Here is a 25188-nt window from a genome sequence, read left to right as displayed (position 1 = left end):
CGCTCCCGGGAAGCTGTGCGAATTTATCACTGTTCCTTAACCTGTGACTAACCAGAACATAATCTAGCTGATACCTTTCTGAGTCACCTGGTATTTTCCATGTATACCTGCGTCTTTTGTGGTGTCTAAACCAAGTGTTGGTGATGACTAGCCCCTGTCTTCTGCAGAACTCAACTTATTTCTCCCCGCGGTCATTCCTCGTGCCTAAACCGTAGTCCCCCACCTCATAACCATCTCTTCCTTCACCTACCGTCGAATTCCAATCCCCCGTCACTATCAAATGTTTCCCTGCGGGAACACGATTATGTCCTCCAACTGGTCGTATATCCTATCGACCTCTTGTTTCTTATGGTTGCCTGGTGGCATGTATACCTGAATAATAACCAAGTTTGTCGGTTCTCTTATAGTAGTATTCTATCCGTTACCCGCTCTATGTTGATTACGCTTCTTCCTATCTCTTCATTTAATGCTATGGTAACTCCTCGTGGGCTCTCGTCCCCGCCGCTGTTTATTATTCTATACTTATCACTCCAGTAGTTCTTGCTATCTTTCCATTTCACCTCGCATAGACCTAAAATATCGTTATTTCCCCTTTTCACATCTCGCTTAAATTTCTCCAGTTTCCCTGCTCTCATCATTGTCCTAACATTCCACGTTCCTATTCTAACTAACTTGGTCTTCTTCTCCTGCGTCTTCTGTCCTGCTGCTGATCGTTTTCCCTTGCATGGGTTTCGTGGGATGAGACTGCGGAAGCCTTGCCTCCCCCGCTGCCGGGCACGACACACGGCCGATTGGGCCGAGCCCCGTAGTTGCCAGGACTCAAAATCTCTATGTTGCCCATCATTTTTTATCTTGGGAATGATAATTGAGGTGGTTTACCGTTGCCTTCCTCAAAAGTGTTTTTAACGTGACACCATCACTTACTGGCCGCCCCACTGGGGTCAGACGCCATTGGAGCCGCCTCACTTAGGAACAGACGCTGCGTGGACTACCTTACTCTGGCTTCTAACCTTCGACCTATTATAATTTCGAGAGATGACAAAACATATTAATGATAATTAGTTCGCGATACCAAATGACTGGAGACATTAAATAATATATCCACCTACTGTAATATCATATCTTTAAGGTTATGTGACCTCAAGGTCAAACAGAGGTCTGTGTGGTAACTTATTAAACCTACGCGAGTTAATGAAATTTAAGGACCTACTCTACAAATATTCCAAAAGTGGTAATTAAATTTGTTTTAAAATTATGAATATGAGTTATTTGTAAACTTTATATGCTTATATAGTATCCGTATTTTACGAATTTCATCATTTGATGGTTCGTATTAATTTAATAAAAGCATGCTTTTGTTAAATATACTAAATATAAATTTTATTTACCTAGTAAATTATCTCAAAACCCAGTCCCAAGTGGATCCAGATTTACAAGTCCTAGATGATCACATATTGATATGAAAATATTCATTATCATTAGTCTTAACAGATAAGGTTAGCTTTTTGGCCAATAATTTTATACTTTCCGCTATACTATATAATCTATTTTTGGAGAGAACTGTTTGGACACCGTGTTATCATGCAATGCTGATTGTATGTTGACAATTCCCAAGTTACTTAATTTATGATTCGTGGTGAAATCGTTTGATAAACGTGTGTAATATTTTGTTGGAAATAAACAAATTTTATTACCATATTTAATTAATTTTATCGGTTTAATTTTGGCCTTATTATAAGTATGCTTGAAAATGAATGTTGTATGCCTAGTTAACCCTTGCAGAATATAAGTTTATCGTGACTTTATAAGGGATCGGGATGGTGTGGTGGCTAACGTACAGGCTTCCCACCGAGAGGGCTGGGTTCAAACTTGGTGACGATAAATATTATTAAGTGGTATCCCGATCCCTAAATGAAGTGCTTTGTGGAGAGCACTTTGAGTGAGTACGACATCGACGACGGCGGATGGGACGTTAAACAGACCCTTTGGCACCTTTCGAAAAGAGTAGGCTAATGCCGACGCCGGGTTTCTCTCCATCCGAAATTAAACAACCCTTCAATCAAATGATGGTCACTGCTATTTTAATGGTTATATCAATTCCTAAATATAAATAATAATTAAATAATTATTCTAGTAAATAAATGGAATGAGGATAAATAAACCGTATTTCGCAAGTAATTCTAAATTATTGGAATATAATAACAAACGTTGTGTGTGAAAATCCATCCATATGCCTTTTTACTATATTTGTAAATCTGTAAAAATAGCAAAGATAGTGTCGAAGAGCGATAACGTTCGAAGAATAATTTGGGTGAATTGCTGCTGAAAATTTAGAAAATATTTTTCCTTGATAAAAAATTCAATATTGCTTCTCATTTTAAAAGCCTTTGAAAGAAGTGCTTTAGATTATTTTTTTACATACCATCACCCGTTGAAATGTGAAGGAAATTTTAATCTCTCCATCCAAATATGGGAAAAAAACTCCATCTCAATGATCCCTAACTAAAATGATGATGCAAGGTGTCGTTTGGTTTCATGCATGCACCGGAAGAATTATTCCCGAGCACGATATTTTTTGACCGTGGTTATCACACGTGAAATCTGCTTTTTATGTGGTGTGCATCTCGTGAATTTCACTTCCACTTGACGAAATGTTCCCATTCACCACCCACCACAATTGAAAGGACCCGGGACGTTAAAAAAACCGCGTCGGTGCGGCACATTAATATAATTCTCCGAATTCAGCGCCCGGGTTAAGGCGACTGCACTCGCGTGAGGTTTGACGACGCGAAAGCGACCCGTACTCAACACCCACTCAGCCGGCCACTCGACCCTCATAAAAGAGAGAGGGAAAAAAGTTTTCCCTCCGCTGATCCGAGCCCGCTAAAATTTATTCGTGGTGTAATCTCCTCGTATGTTACATTTGCGAAAGGGCATTAAAAAAATAATTCACTGCCGACCGGAGTAATCCCATTAATATCCCTCTTCTATCTCTAGCTACGGTGGCTCTTGCCTGGCCGACTTTCACTTTCTCCGGTTCCCCTCTAAAAAAAATTAAACTAAAGAGAGGAATAATATAAACCCTTTGCCATTTTCTCAGCTCGCGCCATTATTGTTAGAGAATTTCGTAAATTATTCTCTTTCCGAGAGTTAAGTATTTAGAGGCTTCAGGCAGTCTTTTTTTCTGTTGCGGGGAAAATTCCTTATACGATCAGACACATTTTTATTCAAGTTTATTGTAAAATAAAAATCCTATGAAATGTTGGGAAAATGAGATTTTTGGACGAGATTTCTCATTAACCATTTTTTTACTTTCTTATAATTTCGATGGGAGACTCCTGCCATTCCCTCTCCTAATTTTCATTCGTGTCATTCTCTATGGAGGCCGTGATTTGGGTGAATGCGGTCTCAGAAATTTTGGAGGAAAGAAGAGAGGGCGTCACGGACCTCTCTCTGGAAATGGCGACCCCATCCTTGCCCTGATAAAATTGATCTTGGTTTCCAGGGCGAAAAACAGGACGACTCTTTCACTTCATTAGCCTCTTTAAATGAATGCCCATCAATTAGTGCAAGATTAATATGTTGAGGGTCCTAAGTAAGATGTTTATGCTCAGTTTTAGTTTCAGGTGAGATGTATTTAATTTCCTTTCACGAAGAGATGAGACCATTTCAAGGTCTGACAAGCATGAAAAATACTTTAAACCCCTTCATTAAATCCATGCATAAAACATTTACGAGATGCCCGGGAAGTTTCGTTGTCAAATGCATTAAGAGCGATAGTTTTTTTCAGTAACATTTCGCTTGCTCTTGCCTAAGAAGAATAATTACCACCAAACTAATTCATACTTATTTCCCGTATTAACCGGATATTGCAACAAAAACTCCAGCTTTTTTTAAAGCATTTAGTTTACTTGTTAAATTACTGTGCTATGATGAGATGTTATTTCCTACCTTTTTTTTCTTTAATCCGTGAATTGATGACGTTGAACCAGTGCCTCATTTCTGCATATATTAGTATCATATTGATTACTCCGGATGAGAAGTATCGTCAAAGAGATTACTAATAATGATTCGTGAATTGGCACTGAGTTTTCGGTACAGGTTCTCGCACGAAACTTTGTGATATGATTTTTGTATCTATTTGGTCCTGGGAAAACCCATATCATGATTAGAGAAATGCCACGGAAGTATTGAAGCATTTATCTTAATATTTGATAATCCCCTCCTCAGGGATACACTTGTATTAGGCAAATATCGGGCAGAGAATATCTTTTTAGTCCCCTAAAGGTTTTTCCTGAAGGATTCCTTAAATATGGTCGTCTTTCGTATTTTTTTGCACGTGAAGTTTATATGGTTTATATTGGGATTACTTGCACAAATCAAAGTGGCTCCTTTGTTAGAAACACGCCTGCTTCAATTTCAAGCAAGTTATTTATATTTCACACACGGCCCCAACCGAAAGAAATCGCGAAGTTACCCTGACTTCGTTAAGCAGGTGGTTGTTAAACATATTGTTCGTGCATTTAACGATTTATTTTATCGCTTATTGGTAATTACTCATTATATTTCCTCAGGAGAAATATCTTGTCTCTCGTCGGTGGGATGCGAGGTTGTGTCTTGCATGGCGAGGCTAAGAACGGTAGCTACGCATGTCTTTGCGGTGTACAGTCTCTGCCTGTCCAAAACTGACTTTAAACGATAGACCAGGAAAGTAAAGAACGGAATATTCATGTATCCATAATAAAATTTGTCAAATAAGGAATTAGTTAATTCCACTTTGATTGTCAAACTTTTATAGCATAAGTTATTGGAGAAGAAAAAATAACAGAAGATGAGCTTGGGTTTTCAGTGCTACTTTTTGTTGATCCTTCTCTGTGGATACTAGCAATGGAGTGCGATGCATAATTTCTAATTGATTCCTACCCATTGCATTTCATGGAATTTCCTGAATTACTTTAAAACGCGTTTGGTGCGATCTTAAATGTTAATACTTACACGCCGAGGGCTTTAGTTTGATTCAAAGCGATAGGGAGCACAAAATAAATGCCAGCTCTAGTTTGCGAGCCTGCGCGCTTTAACTAAAGTCTAGCAATGCCAAATGTGTGATTTTTTCGTCTTTTACTTTAGTTTTAGCGATATTTTTTAAAACAATACGTGGATTCAATGTTTAAAGTCATGGTAATACTTTACGTTCGATCACAGGATTCTTTAAAAAGCAAATTCTCAGCGCAATTATATCAAAATCCGGAGATCAAAATAAGGAAACATTTCATTCAATTTCAATAGGTTTTGACTTTTCTATTTTTCGTTCTCTATTCATATACTTATACTGTGCAACTATCCCATCTTGGTGTAGTTACTCCATTCCTCCGACTCAAAGATTGGAAACATTAAGTATTTATCAGTATTTTACCGTCTGTTTTCGCTTTTAAATGAGGTTACTTTTTTCAATTCACCTAAATCGACTGACACCACCTAAAACCACTGACAATCGACTATATGGTAAGGCTGTTGCAGTCAGTGCAGCACCAAAAGGAGCAAATGCAAAGTGTGATCAAAAAAAGACAACTGATTTTATGACTTGTTAATATCGACGGATACAGCTTAATCTTACCTGTTGCCCCCAAAGTATGAGTACATGTCTTGGCTGACGATACGTCTTTGCAAACGTTTCTTCCAGCTCTCGACCCCTGCCTGGTAAGGCGCCTTAGGGATCCTCTTCAGATCCATCGTACAATTCGTTTTAAGGTCCGCAATAGAGTCGAATCGGCGACCTTTCAAGGTTGATTTTAACTTTGGAAACAAAAAAAGTCTGACGGAGCCACGTCGGGACAGTAGGGTGGCTGTTGGACCACGGAAGTTCTGGTTCTGGTGAATAACTGTCACTATCAGTGCCGCGTGAGCCGGCGTTATCGTGGTGGAAACGGCATGCATTTTTTTTTCTCATGCCCGGCTGCTTTCGCATTACTGCTACCCTCAGCCTCTTCATAACCTTTAAGTAGAGATCTTTGTTGACGGCTTGACCTTGAAGGACGTATTCGCAATGAATCAGCCCTTGCTAATCGAAGAAACACACAAGCATGACCTTCACATTGGACCGGGACATGCGAGCCGTCTTTGGTCGCGGAGAATGAGGACCTTTCCACTGAGAAGACTGAGCCTTTTTCTCAACATCAAAACCGTAAACCCAGCTTTTGTCACTGGATACGATAGTGTTAAGAAACTCTGGGTCGGTATTGGCTCGATCCAGGAATTCCTGACAAATGTCCACACGTTTTTGTGTCTGTTCTTCAGTCAGCACCCGCGGGATGGATTTTGATTCAACGCGCGTCATGCCCAAAATGTCTGTCAAAGTTGTCTGGCAAGTTCCAAAACTAATGTCTACTTCCTCGGCTATTGCCTTACCAGTTAAACGGCGATTTTCCCGAACCAAATCATTCACCAATTTGACAAGATTTGGGTTTGTCGAAGTGGAAGGCCGCCCCTTTCGCGAATCCTCATCTGTCAAGGTTCTGCCCGAATTAAAACGACTGTACCACTCAAAACACGGGCTTCAGCTCATAGCTTCATTGACAAAGGCTTGTTGAATCATTCTAAATGTCTCCATAGCACTTTTACCTAGTTTGAAACAAAATTTCACGCACCGCGCTGTTTCTCTGGCTCATTCATTGCTGCCGTTCCAGGTGGCGACGAACAGGTTAAGACACGAACCGCTGTTGCTGCGTTACGACTCAACGTAAACAAACGCAACACCTCTCGTTTTAGTCGTCAGATGTGTCACTAGATGGCGCACTGTGTCCCGTTTCGATCCGGTGAACGGTTTGCGCAGAATAAAATCGGTCCGGTCTTTCTATGATAACACCTTGTATGCCCATGGTCTATACATGATAGTACATAAGGATTGGAGTGGTGTCGATTCATGCCTACCCCTGGCCTTGCAAGCCACCTTCGAGATGTGTGGTAGGGATTTAATCCACATGAGGCTTTCAAAGGTAGGAGAATATGTAACTTAAATTTAAGCTATTGGGAGAATTTTTGATAATGATGAAATGATGTAAATTACCCCTGCAGCAGCTTACATGCCCTACGGTATCTTTGAAGTTTGAAATACTTCTCTGCGCATGTGTGATGAGCTGTTGACAGCGGTAGCAGTCGGATTTCAGAGTTTCCTTGAAGCAAAAATAGTAGGGTATTTTACATTTATTTTTAATTTATTGTACTTTTTGAATATATCTTACCTTGGCAGAATTGTGAGAGTTTTAGCCCTTCCTCTTGGAGATTGCATGTACTTATTCCTAAATATTAACCACGCGCGAGATAAGTTTTCCTAATTGTAGCAGTGCGTCTAGCGGATGTACATAAGGGATGTACAAAGTATACACACAAAATGCGTCTAGCGGATGTATTTTGTGCGTGTCTAATCCATATATTATCGGTTTTCCCATGTTGCATATACATGCAAGTAAATGACATCATTTTGCTAATGAATAGAATTCTTACTCGGCAAGTATTCATTTGAGAGTGTACTTGTGGCGTGAGGGCAGGTGCTTGGATCCTGGGCGGCATGGGCTCATCTATCGGGGTCGAGGCATTTGCTGCAGGGGCCAGCGTTCGCGGGACGGGGGAGAGAGCGAAGTAGTTCCCAGCGGGGAGTCTCGCACTCGCTTCTGACCTCTCCGGAAGTGTTGGGCCGCTCACCGAGATTTCGGAGTGGGATTAGATGCCGATCCATGCAAACAGGAGTGGGGGCTACAAAGTAGAAGGATGAATTTTATGTAACAGTTGCTGTGGATTGCAGTCGACTCGAGGGAGCATTTCCGTCACTTAGGTTAAGGAGTTTAATGAACAACATAATTTGGTATAGCCGGGGTAGAGGAAATATTAATATATGCGAGTGGGTGTATGAGCTGGGGGATGGGCAAGTTGACAAAGTACTTCAATCGGTTGAAAAACAAAACTTCACATTACCTTTTATGCGTAACTCTTCATGAGTTCTAAGCCTCATAGCATTACTGTGTTGCAATATTTTATTAGCAGTGGTCTTACGGTTTTAAGGTGCTTAAACGCTTTAAACCAAGCTTTTGATGGATCCAGGCCCTCAACATGTGTGTACTCGGAAGCCCTAACTAATATGACAAAGAAAAATCCTTAAACCCCATAATGCATATTACAGTAACTCATTCTTTCGTATACTTTTTACATCCCTTAATTCCCTTCCCAACATGCCTCCTTAGGCCTTCCTAGTCTTTCCCTCCTTTCACCTCGCATTTCCAGCATTCTCCCCTCTTTTGGGCCCTTCGGTATCCCATTATTCGGTATCCCATTTTTTATTCGGCCCCCGATATCCGCAACCATTCGTCCTGCCCTCTCCGAAATCCTTCCAACAGTCGACTCCGCGCCCCCATTATGCTTAAAACGCCATCAGTGGTTTCCTTTCCATCCATCTTAGTTCTGTAAATGAGATTATTTTCATAAATCAAGAGATTCATGACATGAAAAGCAAACCCTAAATGTATGCATACTCTACATTGAGTAAAACTTATTTTAATCAGTGGAGATTTGAATATTAAAGACGTTTCCCGTACTTTCTTTCACGCACTACCTCTTACAAGTTGCGTTCCGAGAGCAACGTACTTATTTTTTATGGTAATTTATTGAACAGATTTTCACAAACACTTAAAATTCTTCAAAGTACCGTCCTTGGGCCTCTACACATTTTTCCAGCGACTCTACCATGACCGGTACGCGCCCTGTAAGGCGTATTCGGGGACCTCTCGTGAGGTCTTCGTCACGGCTGATTGGATCCCTTCTATGGACGAAAAATGGATTGATGGAACCCTTTCAGGGTTGCCTTAATCCGAGGGAGCAAAAGAAGTCTGCTGGGGCGACGTCAGGAATAAAGGGGAGTGGGGCAGCATTGACACCTGGTGTTTGGCCAGGAACTCGTGAACTCGAAGCGCGTTGTGTCAAGGCACGTTGTCGTGATGGAGTTTCCAGGTAGCGGAGATGTCATTTCTCGTCCTGATGACCATTTTTCGGAGACTTTCCAGCACATCCACGTAGCAGGCAGTGTTAAATGTCTGTCCTTGAGGAACAATTTCCTTATGGACTACTCCCCTTATTGTCGAAAAAGGCAATGAGCATTGTTTTCACCTTTGATTTGCTCATTCTCGCCTTTTTGGGCTTTGGGGACTGGTCGGTGTTCCACTCAGAGCTTTGGTGTTTTGTTTCTGGGTCGTATTGAAAAACTCAGTTTTCATCACCAGTGATGACGCTGTTCAATGTTCATTTTCAATACGTTGCAAAAGTTCACTTAAAATTTCCGCTCGGTTGGTCTTTTGGTCGTCTGATAACACCTTGGGTTCGAGCTTGGCGTACGATTTCCTCATCGCTAAATCTTCATTATCAATGCGAAACACAACAAGGGACGGAAGTCCAGTTCATTGGCAAACATGTATATGTATTATGAAATTAACTAATTTTTCTGAAATGGAATAACTTTGGCATAGTGGCTACAGCTTCTGTGGAACAAGTAATTATTCATTGGTTAATTTTGAGTAATCATATTATAGGCCTTTTATTTAGCACGAAGAAAACGTAATTATACCGGCATAGTAAGATTAGATTTATCTTTTACCTTAAAATATAGTAAAAACCTTGTTCATTGCATTAGAGCATCCAAAGTCGTTATGTAAACCACGATTATTTATCGGCTCTAGAGCATCCTTACCTGTCCGTCGGGCTGCAAGACTTACCTGCCTTTATTTCCATGATGCCCATGCATACTCCGGGATACTTAGGAAAAACCATGACCTAAGGTGAAATTAAATTCCAGTTGAGAGTAGTATTAATATTTCTCCGACGAATCCTATTCCGTTCAATACATGAAAATATTTAAGAATTCCTCGAACTCTTAAATATTTGGCCATCCTCGAGAGCTTTATTTTCTGTTTTCATGATGTTTATGCGTGTGAAACACGTATTTTACAAAATACTGTTTTGTGATAAGTGGCGCGCTGCCAAAAAGAACTCGAAATCACTAAACGCGGTCTGAGATGTCTCTGTGATCTCGGAGGCACTCATGAAGGAGGGAGCATTATCCCACCCAATTCCCTCGCGACTTAGGCTGAGTCGCTGATGTCCCCGAATGCTACAACATACGAGTATGATATTCAGGTACATGAAAGGAGCTTATTCGAATGTGCAAGCTTTGAATAACGATTTCAAAATGAAGGCTACCTCTTTCACGAGATGGATAATGAATATTATTATTCTTCAAGGAGTTTAAAGTTCAATATATTTTGAAGAGTATAAATGGTTTTATTTACCACCGAAGAGTCATGATATATAAGACAGTGATGTAAACACACGATTCATAATGTAGTGTGGTTGAAAGTGATGGTTGTGGCATTTTTATTTATCTTTAATTAAACAGAAAAGCATATATTTTTGCATTTTAAGTTCAAACAATTATTCTTGGCTGAATTTTAAAACTGGGAATTCAATATCGACAGGCTAAAATAACTCTTATCTCTGATTTTCTATAAACGTCGGAAGAACGTAAAACTCGTAAATTTACGCGAAAAAGGATAAGGATCCCGAAAGGTTTGGCAACATAAAGTTAGCAAATATATATCCTAGGGAGTAGCAGAAAATTGCGTGAGCAAAGCAATTTTATTTAATACTGCATTTTGAGAAGGAACGAAAGCATCAATCTGCAAAATCTAATGAAGATTTTTTCTTTCACTTTTATCAGAGATTTATAATTAAATTTACAAAGAGACGCCATTAGCAGAGGTTCCGAGTCTTCACACGCTGGGAGGTTGAATGTTTGTTACTATGTCTGATATGTGCGAAGGAGTAGATCAGAAAATTCAAGAAAATTTTGACGTAATCCATATGCGTCCTGTAATTACTCCAGCGCTCAACTGACATTGGATTAGCCGCGGCGCGTTCATTGCACTTGGAGCTCCAGGGGTGCCCGGAAGAACCCCTCCTATTCCGCCCTCACCTGAGTATGAGCTAACGTGTACCGACCAGGGGCGTCCAATAAATCATCTCTCCCTTGCCGGTCTAATGATTTCCACATTTGTGCTTAAGCACATCATCGATTATTCAAATTCATCATGGGATGGCGTAAACATACCCACGGCAGTGAAGAAAGTTAATCGTATTCGATATCAGTGAATTTGTATGGGGGTCCTTCAGGAAAAAAATAGCCATAACATGTACCTTTTTGGCAAGTCATTCTTACAGTTTAATGTGTTATTTATAATTAATCGTCCTAATAATTGTGTATGGTGCTTATACCGTGGTCGTGTTTACGTTCATATGGGCTTATTTTAGCGTGGTGGTGATTGTATAGGCCAAGCTCAGTGTGAGTTCAGAATTTGGGATTGAGAACAAAATGCTTCATAATAAGTTCACGACCAACGTGATCTGTATTCAATATTTCAAGTGTTGTTACCATTATTGAATTTAACAGAAGAGTGGATTCTTTTTGTAAATGTTGAAATGTTTCATTTGCGCTAATGAGAATATTTTAATTTAAAATGAGGAAATAGATCAAATCCTGCCATTAGAAAATATTTTTGGCATTTCATTATTACTGAGAAAAGTACTGGATGAAAGGGTAGCCAAAGATCCATTTCGGATATGCCTCCTCCTCTGGGAGTGAAACAGGTTTCTACTTTTCCTTAATCAGGAGCATAAGTTACTCTCAAGATGAGGCGGGCAGGAGTACGTTTGCGCAATTTGCGGGAAGCAATCCGCCACAAACGCCCGGATTTTTTGGAAGAACAAAAATTGGCTTTTGCACCATGACAACGCCCCTGCTCACACATTTTTGCTTGTGCGCGAAATTTTGGCCAAAAACAACACACTAATGATGCCGCAGCCACCACATTCCCCAGATCTAGCCCTCAGTGACTTTTTCTTGTTCCCGAAACTGAAGAGGCCCATGTAGTAAGGACGACGCTACGCTACGATTGACCAGATAAAGACTGCATCGAAGAAGGAGCTGAACAAATTCTCAAAAAATAATTTTTTGAAGTGCTTCGAGGATTGGTAAAAACGTTGGCACAAGTGTATAATATCTAATGGAGATTACTTTGAAGGGGACAAAATAGATATTCATCATTTAATAAATAATTTAAAAAATACATAAGTCGTGATACATTTTGAACAGACCACGTATATGTTTTTGTGTTCCAATTCCATGGTTGAAATTTCACAGACGAAGTGATCATAGTATTTAATCTCAATATCTCTTAATATCATATCTTTCTCATATTTTATGTCGCTTTCAATGTAACTGAATTATTGGGACAATTTTGCTAATTGAGAAGCGACTATTTGTGACAAATTATTTTTTACATGGGTGCATAAATTACATGTAAATATACTATGTGTACTACTTTATTTAAGGTAATTTAATATGAAATACTTGCCTCTGCAGAATCTCTTACTACTCTTTGCCGGTAATTTTGAGATGGGTTTTGAATTTCTCGTCCTTTTATTCAAGAACTGTGCGAAATTTTCCTGCATTTTTTTTATAGATTTTAATTGCCTCATTATGAATTTTCGGTTGAACTGAAGACAAATAAAATTCCTACTTTCAGGTTCTGTCGCTTAAATTTCCATCTCTGCTGGTAATACCAGCCGGCATACTTTTTAGTGAATAAACGGATAATAGCTGATGTCTTTCCAAGTATAATCCATGCGTATTCTCAGGTCATACAAGGACAGAATAAGGACGCAGAAGGAAGGATGTTCGGCAGCGATCATTTACTCACCTTTGAATGTTACGAATATGAGCAGTCAATTTATCGTTTACGTAGCTCTCCCTCATTGACGTCTTTGGATGTTCCTCGGCCATTGCTGAAGTAAAAGGTGGTGTGCAGTTTTCCTAGAAATGGACGGTTTTCAGGAGTTGGCAAAGTAAGCGGAGCAGCTGCGCCGCATCTCCTTTTCCTCTTCTTCGCTTTGGAAGGATTCTTTCGTGAAAGGGGGACTCATTTTGTTTGCATAACGTCCCAAGCAGTTGATACCCGTGCGGCTTGAGAGGCTTTATTTTTACATCTCCGAAAGAGTCACATCTTCGAGGAAATAATATATTTCCTTCTAATTTTGCTTCACCTCTCGACTCAAGTTTGTTTCTCTTTTCCCTCAAGAATCATAGACTCCATTTATTTTCTAAAAATCATTGTCCTTGCATTAGAGCAAAATGAGCAATTATGACTACCGGCGAAAACTGTACATCATACTGCTTAAAGTGATCAACACTTATATTCCATAAACATTTTGAAATAAACCACGAATACTAAGAATATTTTATTAAATATGTTGTAATTCGAGACGCAGTTGTTTTAATGCACGATGTAATTTAATCGCAGTTATTTCAATCCATCGTGGCCTATAAAAACCAATATTTCGTTAATTAATCAGTTATTCCGTTTATTCAACGTCTAATCCCAAATTGCATTTGGTGCATTGCCGCAGTTCTGTTACTCTAGACACGATATTCCACCACTAAGAAAATGTTATGAAGAATTGTAATATTACTGGTATTATCTTACGACAGCGTTTCATCTCAGCGCCCTTCGGATTATCATTTGAAAAAATGTTAATATACCAATGAGAAGAAAATGAGTACTAGGAGAAAACCAACGGCCCGTCACGGAAATATTATGTACCTATTTAAAGCCTACGCACATTGCTGTTAGATCTAGAATTTGCTAGAATATAATGACAACCCATGAGAATGGGTTAATGGAGAGTGAGGTAAACAAGTGTTGTTAAAATACCCTGTTGCACGATATTTACTTGAACAAATGGTACGAACAATAATTTCCTTTCGCGCATTTCGCCATTAAATCAGTAATAAAGAATAACAATGCTGCAGAGTGTTAAATCGAAGTATAAATTTATATTTACTAAAAATGAGTAAGATGGGAGCTATCATAATTTTTCACGGAGCCGGATGGTGTTTGCGCAAAAAGTCCCTGAGATACTCGTTGTGTCACTTAAATATGCCGGTATTGGTGGCCAATATCGCAAATGTTCTGAGACACTCGTTTTTTCCGTCACACTTGACCGCTAGTAGCGCAAGAGGGAGTCCATTGATACGCAGAAAGTGGTTGGTTCCTTAACGACGTTTGAAAGAGCCCATTCGCTCGAACGACACTATATGACGCCTCCGAGGACTGGGCGCAGCGGGAGAGCAGCCAGGAGAACGGGGATCGTTTCACGAGACATGGATAGGAGAGATGTACGGGGGGTTCCACATTCATTCTCCGGAATGCACCTCACGACTGGGCGAGATCGAGGGTGATCCGCTGTAAAATTTAATCCTGAGAGGTCATTATTTTTTATTGGCCTCCGAACGAGAACACTTAAAGTGTGCAAGCACACCGAGATCAATTTGTGAGCCCCTTGAGAAGCGAAGACGCAATGATAACCCCACTGCAAAGCCATTAATCACGTGAATTTATTGGTAGCACTAGGGATTAACCAAGCCCTTCGTTTGGTCTTAAGCACGTACAGTACTGTAAAAATAAGCAGAATAACCTGCTAAATGATTACATAAAAGAATTCATTTATCCCTCCATTAATTTAATCGCGGTCACAAAACAAAAAGACACATAAAATCAAATTTCGTTTTTATAGACTTCTCATTCCAATTTTTTATAAATGGCGTCTAAATCACGCTATCCTATGCCCTTCAGGCAGTTTGCTGGTTAATGTGAGGTAAAGTAGATGAATAGAAAGTTTCAGTTAGAGTGCCTGTTATCATGTTATTGCCTAAAAATGATCCGTCGTTTAAAAAATTTGTTTTCTGGACCTCACCCGCTTTCGGCCCGAGACATTATATCGACCAAAACGGGGGCAACCCCTCTTTCAACTCTTCCCCCCTCTTCAATCCTTCCCTCAACGCGGGAGGCAAACCATGAAGTGATGTTTGTGATGAACGTCAAAGCTAGAGGACGATATTCTGTACCGAGACACCATAAGCATTCGGATTTCAACGCGAAGCCTTGACTGCAGCCTTCTGCTCTTTCTGCTGTGGAGACAACTCTATTCATAACTGAGGGTTCGTCCGGATCCTTTTTTAATTAGCGTACGGATCGGCCACAATTATTTTTTCTAACTAGATACGGAATCCTCATAATATCTCCCCATTTATTTTCGTCTTTTTTTGCATGCTCAATTACATTCACGGCACGCCATTCCCTTTAGAGATGGGCTTATGACGTCGAGATCGGGCTTTTCTGTAAACGGGAGGTCGATCATTTACATCAATCTTTATATTGGACCTAATTCATTAAGTCTTAAATGTTAAGCCAGCCAATCAGGTTCATTGTGTTCTAGTTCTCAATAGTGACTTTTACTCTTCACAACTGCACTGTGTATTTCCCTGTTTCTTATTCTATCTATCCTTCTCATCTTTAACACTGATCTCTGACCATGGGCTTCCATTCTTCTTAGATCTGCTTCACCTTCGATTCATGATCCATAGATTGACTCATTCTTCACGTGAGAGACTCAGGTTCGTAACCGAGAGAAATCATCCGTTCTAAGTATATTCACCTGAGTCATATCTTTGAAATTCGACTTGCACGGCTACTTTCTTTCAAGACAGGTATGAAATTTGGCATTATTCGATATGCCTTGTTTTATTTGCTTTCTTTTATGTAGCCAAATGTAAAAATTGTTATTTTTTGTGAGAATACTACCTTGATCAAAACGTTCCCGGAATAACCACCGTGTGGCGCTCCCATCGTTCCGATTTGAGTTCTGTTTCTTTTGTTAAATTGGTACATCTGTTGTTGATATTCCCTTTAAATCTTAGTGTCATAACTTGACATTTGCAAAAGTTACGGTCGGTTTTCGGTATGTCCATCAGTGCTTCCTGCGATTTTTCCATTACTTCCTCTCGGCTGCTAAAACGCGTTCCCCGTAATGGTTTTTTAACTCGATTGAACAGAAAGAAGTCACAGGGAGCCAAATCAGGTGAATTCGGTGGCTGTTGGATGGTATTTGTTGCATTTTTCGTCAAAAAATTACGAATAATGATAGCACTGTGCGACGGTGCGTTATCATGGTGCAAAATCCACGAGTTTTCTGCCCACATTTCTGGTCTCTTTCGGCGAATTGCTTCACGCAAACGTCTCATAACGCCCAAATAATACTCTTTGTTTACTGTCTGGCCTTCTGGCAAAAATTCATGATGCACTACACCGTTGTAATCCATGAAAACCGTCAGCATTGCCTTCTTTTTTGACTGAAAACGACGTGGTTTTTTTGGTCTCGGCTCATTTGGTGAACGCCATTCACTTGCCTGATGTCTGGATTGCGTGTCGTACTCATAAACCCACGTCTCGTCTCCAGTAATGATCCTTTTGATGAATGTGGCCTCGCAAATCATGTCTTTTGCGACGTCAACACGGTCTCTTTTTTGCATGAAATTGAGGTCTCTTGGCACCAACTTTGCTGCTACACGACGGAAACCCAAATCATTAACCACAATGTCTTGGGCGGATCCATAGGCAATGTTCAAGTCCTCCGCTATTTCTCTGATGGTTAATTTGCGGTTATTGACCAACATTTCTTTTACTTTATCAATTTTTTCACCGACTTTCGATGTCGATGTTCTGCCACTGCGTTCATCATCTTCGATTGACTCACGACCACTTCTGAACCGCTCGTGCCACTGGTAAACGACCGTTTTTTTTAGAGAATCGTTGCCGAAACACTTTTCCAACATTTCCAACGTCCGTGCGCCACTAAATCCGTTTTTTACGCAAAATTTAATACAAGTTCGTTGTTGCAAATTTAAATCCATTACTGCAATTGTAAAAAATCGCCAACACACACAGAGATAGATGTACTCTTGGCTACGTAACTTTTGCAAATGTCAAGTTATGACACTAAGATTTAAAGGGAATATCAACAACAGATGTACCAATTTAACAAAAAAAACAGAACTCAAATCGGAACGATGGGAGCGCCACACGGTGGTTATTCCGGGAACTTTTTGTTCAAGGTAGTATGTACGGAGCAGGTTGGCTCTCTGGCCTGCGGATCGATTCATTCGTAGTTTTCGCTGGTAATGATCCCCTAGGTCCCTTTTCATTTATGGCTTGGAAGGAGAATGTCGAGTAAAACCTCATAGACTAGTGAACTCTCTCGTAGGATATGTCTGGTCTGATTTTGGGGTATAAACAGGGCTTCATATGAATTAATTAGTAAGTTCTTTTTTTGCCTGTAATATGAAAAACCTTAAGTTTTTTCGGGGTCCAGACGTCGTAATTCAGCACCGAGCCTCATCCGGATCACACATTTTGTCGGCTCTGGAGAATTAATATCATATGGAGTGTTAACGAGAAAAGGAAACGAAACGTGAGAATGTGCACGTTTTTGAAATTGTTTTTAAAAATGATGAGTTATTAATAGGAATTTTGGCAGAATCGAATGACGTGAAGTTTACAGTTTATAATATTTTGATTGCATATTTGCAAAAAACTGCTTGAATCGTTTATCCTTTTACTGTTTCTTCTCGCCTGTAATTTATAGATAATCCATTTTGAAATGATAATTAATCTTTCTATTCATTTAAAGGGCTACTATCAATCAATAAACATATTTCTTTCATTAAACGAAATGATGCTGAGCTTTTTCAAAATAAGGACCGTCATCCAAAAATAGTATCAATATTATGAAAATAACTCAAAAGTAATTGCCTTTTCATTTGCTTAATGGATACGAGACAAAAATACTCTGATACCATAGCTATAACTATGAAATTACTTTAATTCAATTGAAATATTCAGTTTTAAGAAATTAATTCAATCCATAAAATTTGGGCTTCCAGTCACACATTAATACCCTCAGAAGCACGTCTCACTCCTAATTATATCCTAAATATGAGCAGCCTTGTTCTTGGCATTAAAGAAAGAGGGGACGCCTACGTACTCGCCCCAATTCCACCGTGTGCGAACCCACGCACTTTCGGCGATTCACGCGAGGCGATAGTCTCAATCGCCAAGGTGATGCGGGGTTCATTGGGGAGAGGAGTCCTCCAGCGGCGTTGGCAATTGGGCCATTCGGACCACGGTATCGGGAGAAATCAATCAAGGGACAGGGCGAGTGACAAAAGCCGAGGCAAATGATGGGAGGGGTCCCCGAAACAAGGATGAGGCATCGGCGGAGAGCACTCTAATCGCCTCATTAAAGGTGGCCACGTAAAATTACCCCCGTATTTATCAGCTGATATCCTAGGAAGCCTTTTTTCTCCGCCTGCAAAGTAGTCCCCGGGACGAAACTGGTTTAGGCCCCATCAGCGTGGGACTGGGAGGCAGGCCACTTTTTCTTAATGGACGGTCATAATTTGTCCGCCCTCGTCGCCAATTTGAGCAAGACTCTTGCAGGCTCCAATCAGAGCGACCCATCAGGCGTCGGCACGTGAGCCACCAGCCCAACGTTTCCGGAACCTCTCAAAAATACCTCCACCTCGTCCTCACCGGCACCCCCGTAGTGCCTGGAAACACTCCTCACCAACCATCTCATCGTCAATTCGGATCTAGCCATTCGCTGTGAAACGTTAAGATATTTTCTTTAATTAGTAATTCCTTTACTTGATATACATATACACGCATACATATAAATATTTATATATAAATATATATATATATATATAGAATATTATATATATATATATATATATATATATATATATATATATATATATATATATATATATATATATATATATATATAGAATATTATATATAACCCCTCCCCGGACTACGACCTTGACGTGGGGGAAGGGCATGTGCGTTCCGATGACCACTGGAGCTGTGCTGGCGGGGGTAATAATAATTACTCCTGGTAGGGTCACCCATGCCAGATCGGTCGAACGTTAGGAGCCAGACGAAAGGTAGTCCACGCAGCGTCCGTTCCTCAGTGAGGCGGCTTCAATGGCGCCTGACCCCAGTGGGGCGGCCAGTTAAGTGATGTTGTCACGTTAAAGACACTATTGAGGAACGCAACGGGAAACCACCTCAATTAATACTCCCAAGATAAATATGATGGTCACTGAAGAGATTTTGTTTCCTGGCAACTACGGGGCTCGGCCCAATCGGCCGTGTGTCGTGCCCGGCAGCGGGGGAGGCAAGGCTTCCGTAGTCGTCATCCCACGAAACCCTTGCAAGGGAAAACCAGCAGCAGCAGGACAGAAGACGGCGGAGAATAAGACCCAATTAGTTAGAATAGGAACGTGGAATGTTAGGACAATGATGACGACAGGGAATGCAGAATATTAAGAGAGAGATGGAAAGGGGAAAAATAGATATTTTAGGTCTATGCGAGGTGAGATGGAAAGATAGCGGGGATTACTGGAGTGATAATTATAGAATAATAAACAGCGGCGGGGACGAGAGCCAACGAGGAGTTACCATAGCTTTAAATGAAGAGATAGTAAGAAGCGTAATCAACATGGAGCGGGTAACGGATAGAATACTACTAGTGGAGATAAAAGCACAACCGACAAACTTGGTTATTATTCAGGTATATATGCCACCGAGCAACCATAAGAAATAAGAGGTCGATAGGATATACAACAGTTAGAAGACATAATCGCATGTGTTCCCGAAAGGAAACATTTGATAGCGACGGGGGATTGGAATTCGACGGTAGGCGAAGGAAGAGATGGCTGTGAGGTGGGGGACTACGGTTTAGGCACGTTTAGGGAGAGCGCAGTTGAGTTCTGCAGGAGACAGGGGTTAGTCATCGCCAACACTTGGTATAGACCCCCCAAAAGACGCAGGTATACATGGAAAATGCCAGGTGACTAAGAAAGGTATCAGCTAGATAATATTCTGGTTAGACACAGGTTAAGGAACAGTGTGATAAATTCGCACAGCTTCCCGGGAGCGGATGCGGACTCTGACCACAATTTAGTTGTTATGAAATGTAGCGTCCGCTTCAAAAAGATAAGGCAAGGGCGACGAGAAAATGGAATGTAGAAGCATAAAATGGCATGAAAAGGAAGGAGTACAAACAGGTGGTAGAGGAAATCATGGAGCATGGTAAAGAGCTAAGTACTATCGAAGAAAAATGGGAAATTATCACGGAAAGGTTGTCTAAAGCTGCAAAAGAAGACGCAGTGCGAGGATATGGAAAGTCTGCAGAGGAAGGGTGAAATCGGTGCGCTGTACAGTAAAGTTAAAGCTTTATCGGGAGGTAAGAAAGGGAGATCTATGCTAACATTTGAGATGAGGCGGGTAAGGTAATAGTTGACACAGGAAAGAAAGAAGAGAGATGGAAGCAGTATATAGAAGAATTGTATAGTAAAGAACTTCGACCAACAAAGTTAGATATCCACACTAAAAAGAAAGACTCAGGAACAGGTACCTGATGATGCCGCAAGTCGGTGAAACGCGTTGTACCGTAAAATAAAATCTGTGGAAAAGTACGAGTCTTTCTTTTTAGTATGGATATTAAATACTTCCACGAAGTGAAGCCTGAAACAATAGAATATATTGACAAAGTTAGACATTGAAAAAGAATATGACGTAGAGGAAGACAGCTTAGGTCCAGGCATACCAGAGGATGAGATAGAAAGGACATTAAGGGAGATGATAATAAATAAGGCCGTGGGGGTGGATAACATTCCCGCGGAACTATTGAAATGTTTAGGAAAATATTGGAGGAAGAGGCTATATGGGCTGATTCGTAGTATTTATGAGGAAAGTATCTGGCCGGAAGACTTTGTGAGATCAGTTTTAGTTCCTATTCCGAGAAAGGTAAAGGCTACATGATGTGAGGACTACAGGACGATAAGTTTGATATCCCACGCAGCTAAAGTTGTTCTCAGGATCATAAACAAAAGGATAGAGAGTAGGGCAAATAAATACTTGGGGGATGATCATTTTGGGTTCAGGAAGGGGAGAGGTACGCGTGATGCCATTGCAGTAATGACATTATTAATCGAGAGGAATATAGAACACAACCGGGAGGTATTTGCCTGTTTCGTAGATTTCGAAAAACCGTTTGATAGAGTTGATAGGAAAAACTAATGAGTATATTGAAGGAAATAGGAATACATTGTAGGGAAAGGAGACTAATCCGCAACCTGTGCATGTCTCAGAGTGCTCAGGTGCGGGTGGGGAACGGGGAGTCCGGATGGGCAGTGTTAGGAAGAGGTGTAAGGCAGGGTTGCCCATTATCACCGTTGCTGTTCAACCTGTATGCAGAGGAAATGATTAAAGAGGCATGTAGAGAACTTGACGTAGGAAGGAAAATGGGCGGGGAATTCGTAATATCAGTTAGGTTTGCTGATGACCAAGCTTTAGTTTGTCAGTCAGCCAAGGGGTTGCAAGCATTGCTGATTGAATTGGAAATTCAGTGCGTCAGGTATGCGATGAGAATCAATATTATTAAAACAAATGTTATGCGATTTTCTAGAAAGAAAAAGGCTAAGCTAAACATTAAAATAGGAGGGTAAAAACTAGAGCAGGTAGAACAGTTTACGTATCTCGGTAGTGTTTTGGACCAACACGGTCAAAGTAGTAGTGACGTAAGGAGAAGAATTGCGATAGGCAAAGAGGTCTTCATAAGGAGGAGGGGGCAGATGAGAGGGACGTTGAGTAAGGATGTTAAGAAAAGACTCGTAAAAACTTTGTTATGGAGCGTAGCTACAGTATGTACGGTGCGGAAACGTGGTCATTGAAGCAGGAGGATAGACGTAGATTGGAGGCTTTTGAAATGTGGATGTGGAGTAGAATGGAAAAGGTGATATGGACAGAGGAGAATACAAATGAGGAAGTACTTGGTATGGTGGGCGAAGAGACGGATTTTTTGGGAAAATCCTATGCAGGCAGGAAAAGTTGATTAAGGGCGTATTGACCGGAAGTGGGACGTTGAAGACTGTGATGAAGGGGAGAATGTTAGGCAAACGAGGAAAAGGAAGTAACAGGACAGGGATGTTTGGCGGGGTGCAGGGACGAAGGAAATACTGAGAAGGATACAGGATTTTGAATTTTTTGATGAATCTCAAAATATTTTTTAGTAGCTGGTTCCATCCGAAGACCTACTTTAACCGGCAGATTATCTAATAAAAAATAATAGAAATATATATATATATATTTCTATTATTAATAATATAATATATATATTATACGTATAATATATATATATATTATACGAGAGGCAGTCAACTGAAAACCAAAAACCCGCCGTTGCATAAAGTCCGCGCGAAAGGTTTTGTCATCGGTACGTAGAAACACTGTGGTTTTTACGTATCATCGCTGTGGTAGGAGAGTTGCATAGTGACTACTCACAGGCGCACGCAGTTGTGGGGTTATGTCTTTGTTGGCGCGCGGAATGATCTAGTGTGTTCGTCCAGCTCTAGAAACGGAGGATAGCAAAGAAAAGTTGGTTCGTTTTCTGGTGGCTGAGGAAGCTGGAGTGCGAGGAATTCATCACCACATGTCTGCTGTTTATGATGGACACTTGCATGTCCCTGACGAGTGTGTACGAGTTGCTCAGGAGATCCCTAGAAAGGCGTACGTAACTTCAAGACGATGTGCGCTCAGGACATGCCCATCCAGCCATAACCCCTGATATGATAGGTTAGATTGATTGCCTTATCCGCGAAATCCAACGAATCACACAGAAGAGGTTCGTTTCATGTCGGCACTAGCCACTACGTGAATGCCGTAACCAAAGATAACATGCCTATGCACAAAGTTTGCGCGCAGTGGTTTTCGCATCAACTGACAGACGGACAAAAGGTTGACAGAATGGCGTCATGTCTGAGTCATCTGCAGCGGGACCAATAGGAGTATGCGTTTCTGCCCCGTATCGTCACAGGGGACGAACCGCCATTGCCACCATTGCGAGCCCGAGAGCAAAGAACAAAGCCAACTATGGAAACATCCCAATTCTCTCAGGCTAACAAAATCCAAAGCGTTCTTCTTTGGCTGCAGGGGCCCTCTGCTTGTCGACTTCCTCGAGCGTGGAACCTCAATCAATGCGCAGCGCCTTGAAGACATTTGGCAGAAACTGCGACGTGCCATGTAGTTAAAGTACCCTGTAATGCTGTCAGATTGAATCATCCTGTTGCATGATAATACTCGCCCCAATACCGCCAGTCTGAGGAAGTCCACGCTTCAGCGATTTGGTTGGGAAAAACTTCTACGTACTCCGTACATCCCGGATCTTTCACCTTATGATTTCCACACCTTTGGCCACGTAAAGAAAAACATTCGTGGAGGTCGGTTTCATTTGGGCAAGGAAGTACAAGAACGAGGCTGTGGATCCGTCAGCGAGCTACCTCTTTCCAAGCAACCGAAATTGATCGTCTTGTCTCCCAGTAGGATAAATGCATGAAACCTTTGGTCATTACTTTTGAATAAAACCGTTACAAAGACAATTATAAATGTTGGGGATTAAATTGTTTATATCTGAGTGGCTTCTGACTTTATTAGTTTAAATTCATTCCTATGTTTTTCAATAACTTTTAACTACAAAAATTGATATTATACGCAGTCGAGGCGCAAGGCTCACCCTGAGGAGGAATAAGTGATATTAATGTGGTTTAATCGCTCACATATCAACCCATGCCATGCACGATTTTGCTCATTACTAATTCAGACGCCTTGCCATTGCTAGTATCATTAGCGATCTCGGAGTAATTTTGAAATCGACGATCAGACAAACAGTGCTACTTACGTGTCATTAGCGTACTGAATTTCGGGCAGGTTTTTTTGGACCGTAACTTGCCCTTGATATCGCTTTTAGGTGCGGGTTTCACCAGCTGTTTACTCCTAGCGCCTTAGTCATTTTTGGGTTATTGTAAATTTCATCGGCCACATTTGACTCTGAATAATTATCGTTAAGTTATAACATTGAGTAACTTTGTCCGTTTACATTTTACCTGTGCTTTAATCATTAAATACCATCGAAATTAATTGCCTGTGAAAATAAAATCTTCAAACGCGAAGAATAATTTAAATATTTTCAACCTGGAGTAAAATGCATTGATTTCTTTTGTAATTGCGGTCATATAGTTACACGTTAACTATTTATGCTAACTCTCATTCAATTAAAATTGTTATTGAAATTTTGTTACGAAATTAGGTGTCATTAAATTATTCGCAACAAGTGCAAAGGGCACTGACAAAAGGTTGGCCAGAAAATGTAATTATTTTGTGTTTCATAATTCATAAGTTCGTGGTTTATTAAGATGTGGAGGTGATGGAGGAAAATACACTTTTCAAATTAATGTCTTGGGAAATGAATTAGTTCAATGACATTGAAGCAATACAAAATATCCAAAAGTCATAGCGAAAATATATTTGACATTAGCTCGTTCTTTAATTAAAGCCTGGCATAGTGTTTAATAATGGCGTTTTGCTTAAGAGGAAAATGTTTGGGAATGGGATTTTTCTTTCAGTGAGGATTTCGTGCCAGAAAGAAAAGAAACAGCAGATTGAAAATGTATAAAGGCTACTCCTTATTTTTATATTTTCTTTTTCGTGCAAGTAAAGATAAATTTGCCCAGCAGAGAACGTCTGTTTAGAATTTGACTGGAATCTAAAAAATAGGCTGAACAAAATTAATTAAGGCTCTTGGGAGTTTCCGCTCGATATAACTTTAATTATTTAGCAACCTTCCTTCCTACCTACATCCGCGCATAGAAACGAAAGCCCTTTCAGAGGGAGCGGAAGGCGATTTGACGGCTTCAGCTCTCAGCACTGCAGAACTGGAGAAGAGAAAGAAAATGAGGAGAATGGGAAGCTTGCAAGGAAGCGCTTCAGTTTCTCGCACTCCAAAATAATTTGAGGAATTAGTATAACGAGCTCGGAGGAAGACAAGAGCAAGTCCTTTCATTTGTTTCCTAAGACCCGATGCCTGAAAATGTTTATTCTCATTTTTAAGGTACAAAAAGTCCACCATTCATATATATGTTTTCTTAAATTTTGAGCCCTATAGGATCAGTCAATTTAAATTTTACAACAACGTCGCTGAGTAAGGATGTTAAGAAAAGAGCCGTAAACCCTTTGATTTGGAGCGTATACATGTACGGCGTTAAAACGTGGTCATTGAAGCAGGAGGATAGACGTAGACTGGAGGCTTTTGAAATGCGGGTTTGGATAAGAATGGAGAAGGTGAAATGGACGGAAA

The sequence above is a fragment of the Hetaerina americana genome, unplaced genomic scaffold (assembly GCF_022747635.1).
Source record: "Hetaerina americana unplaced genomic scaffold, ioHetAmer1.1.p SCAF_16, whole genome shotgun sequence".
Classification (NCBI taxonomy): Eukaryota; Metazoa; Arthropoda; class Insecta; order Odonata; family Calopterygidae; genus Hetaerina; species Hetaerina americana.
This window is presented reverse-complemented; position numbering follows the sequence as displayed.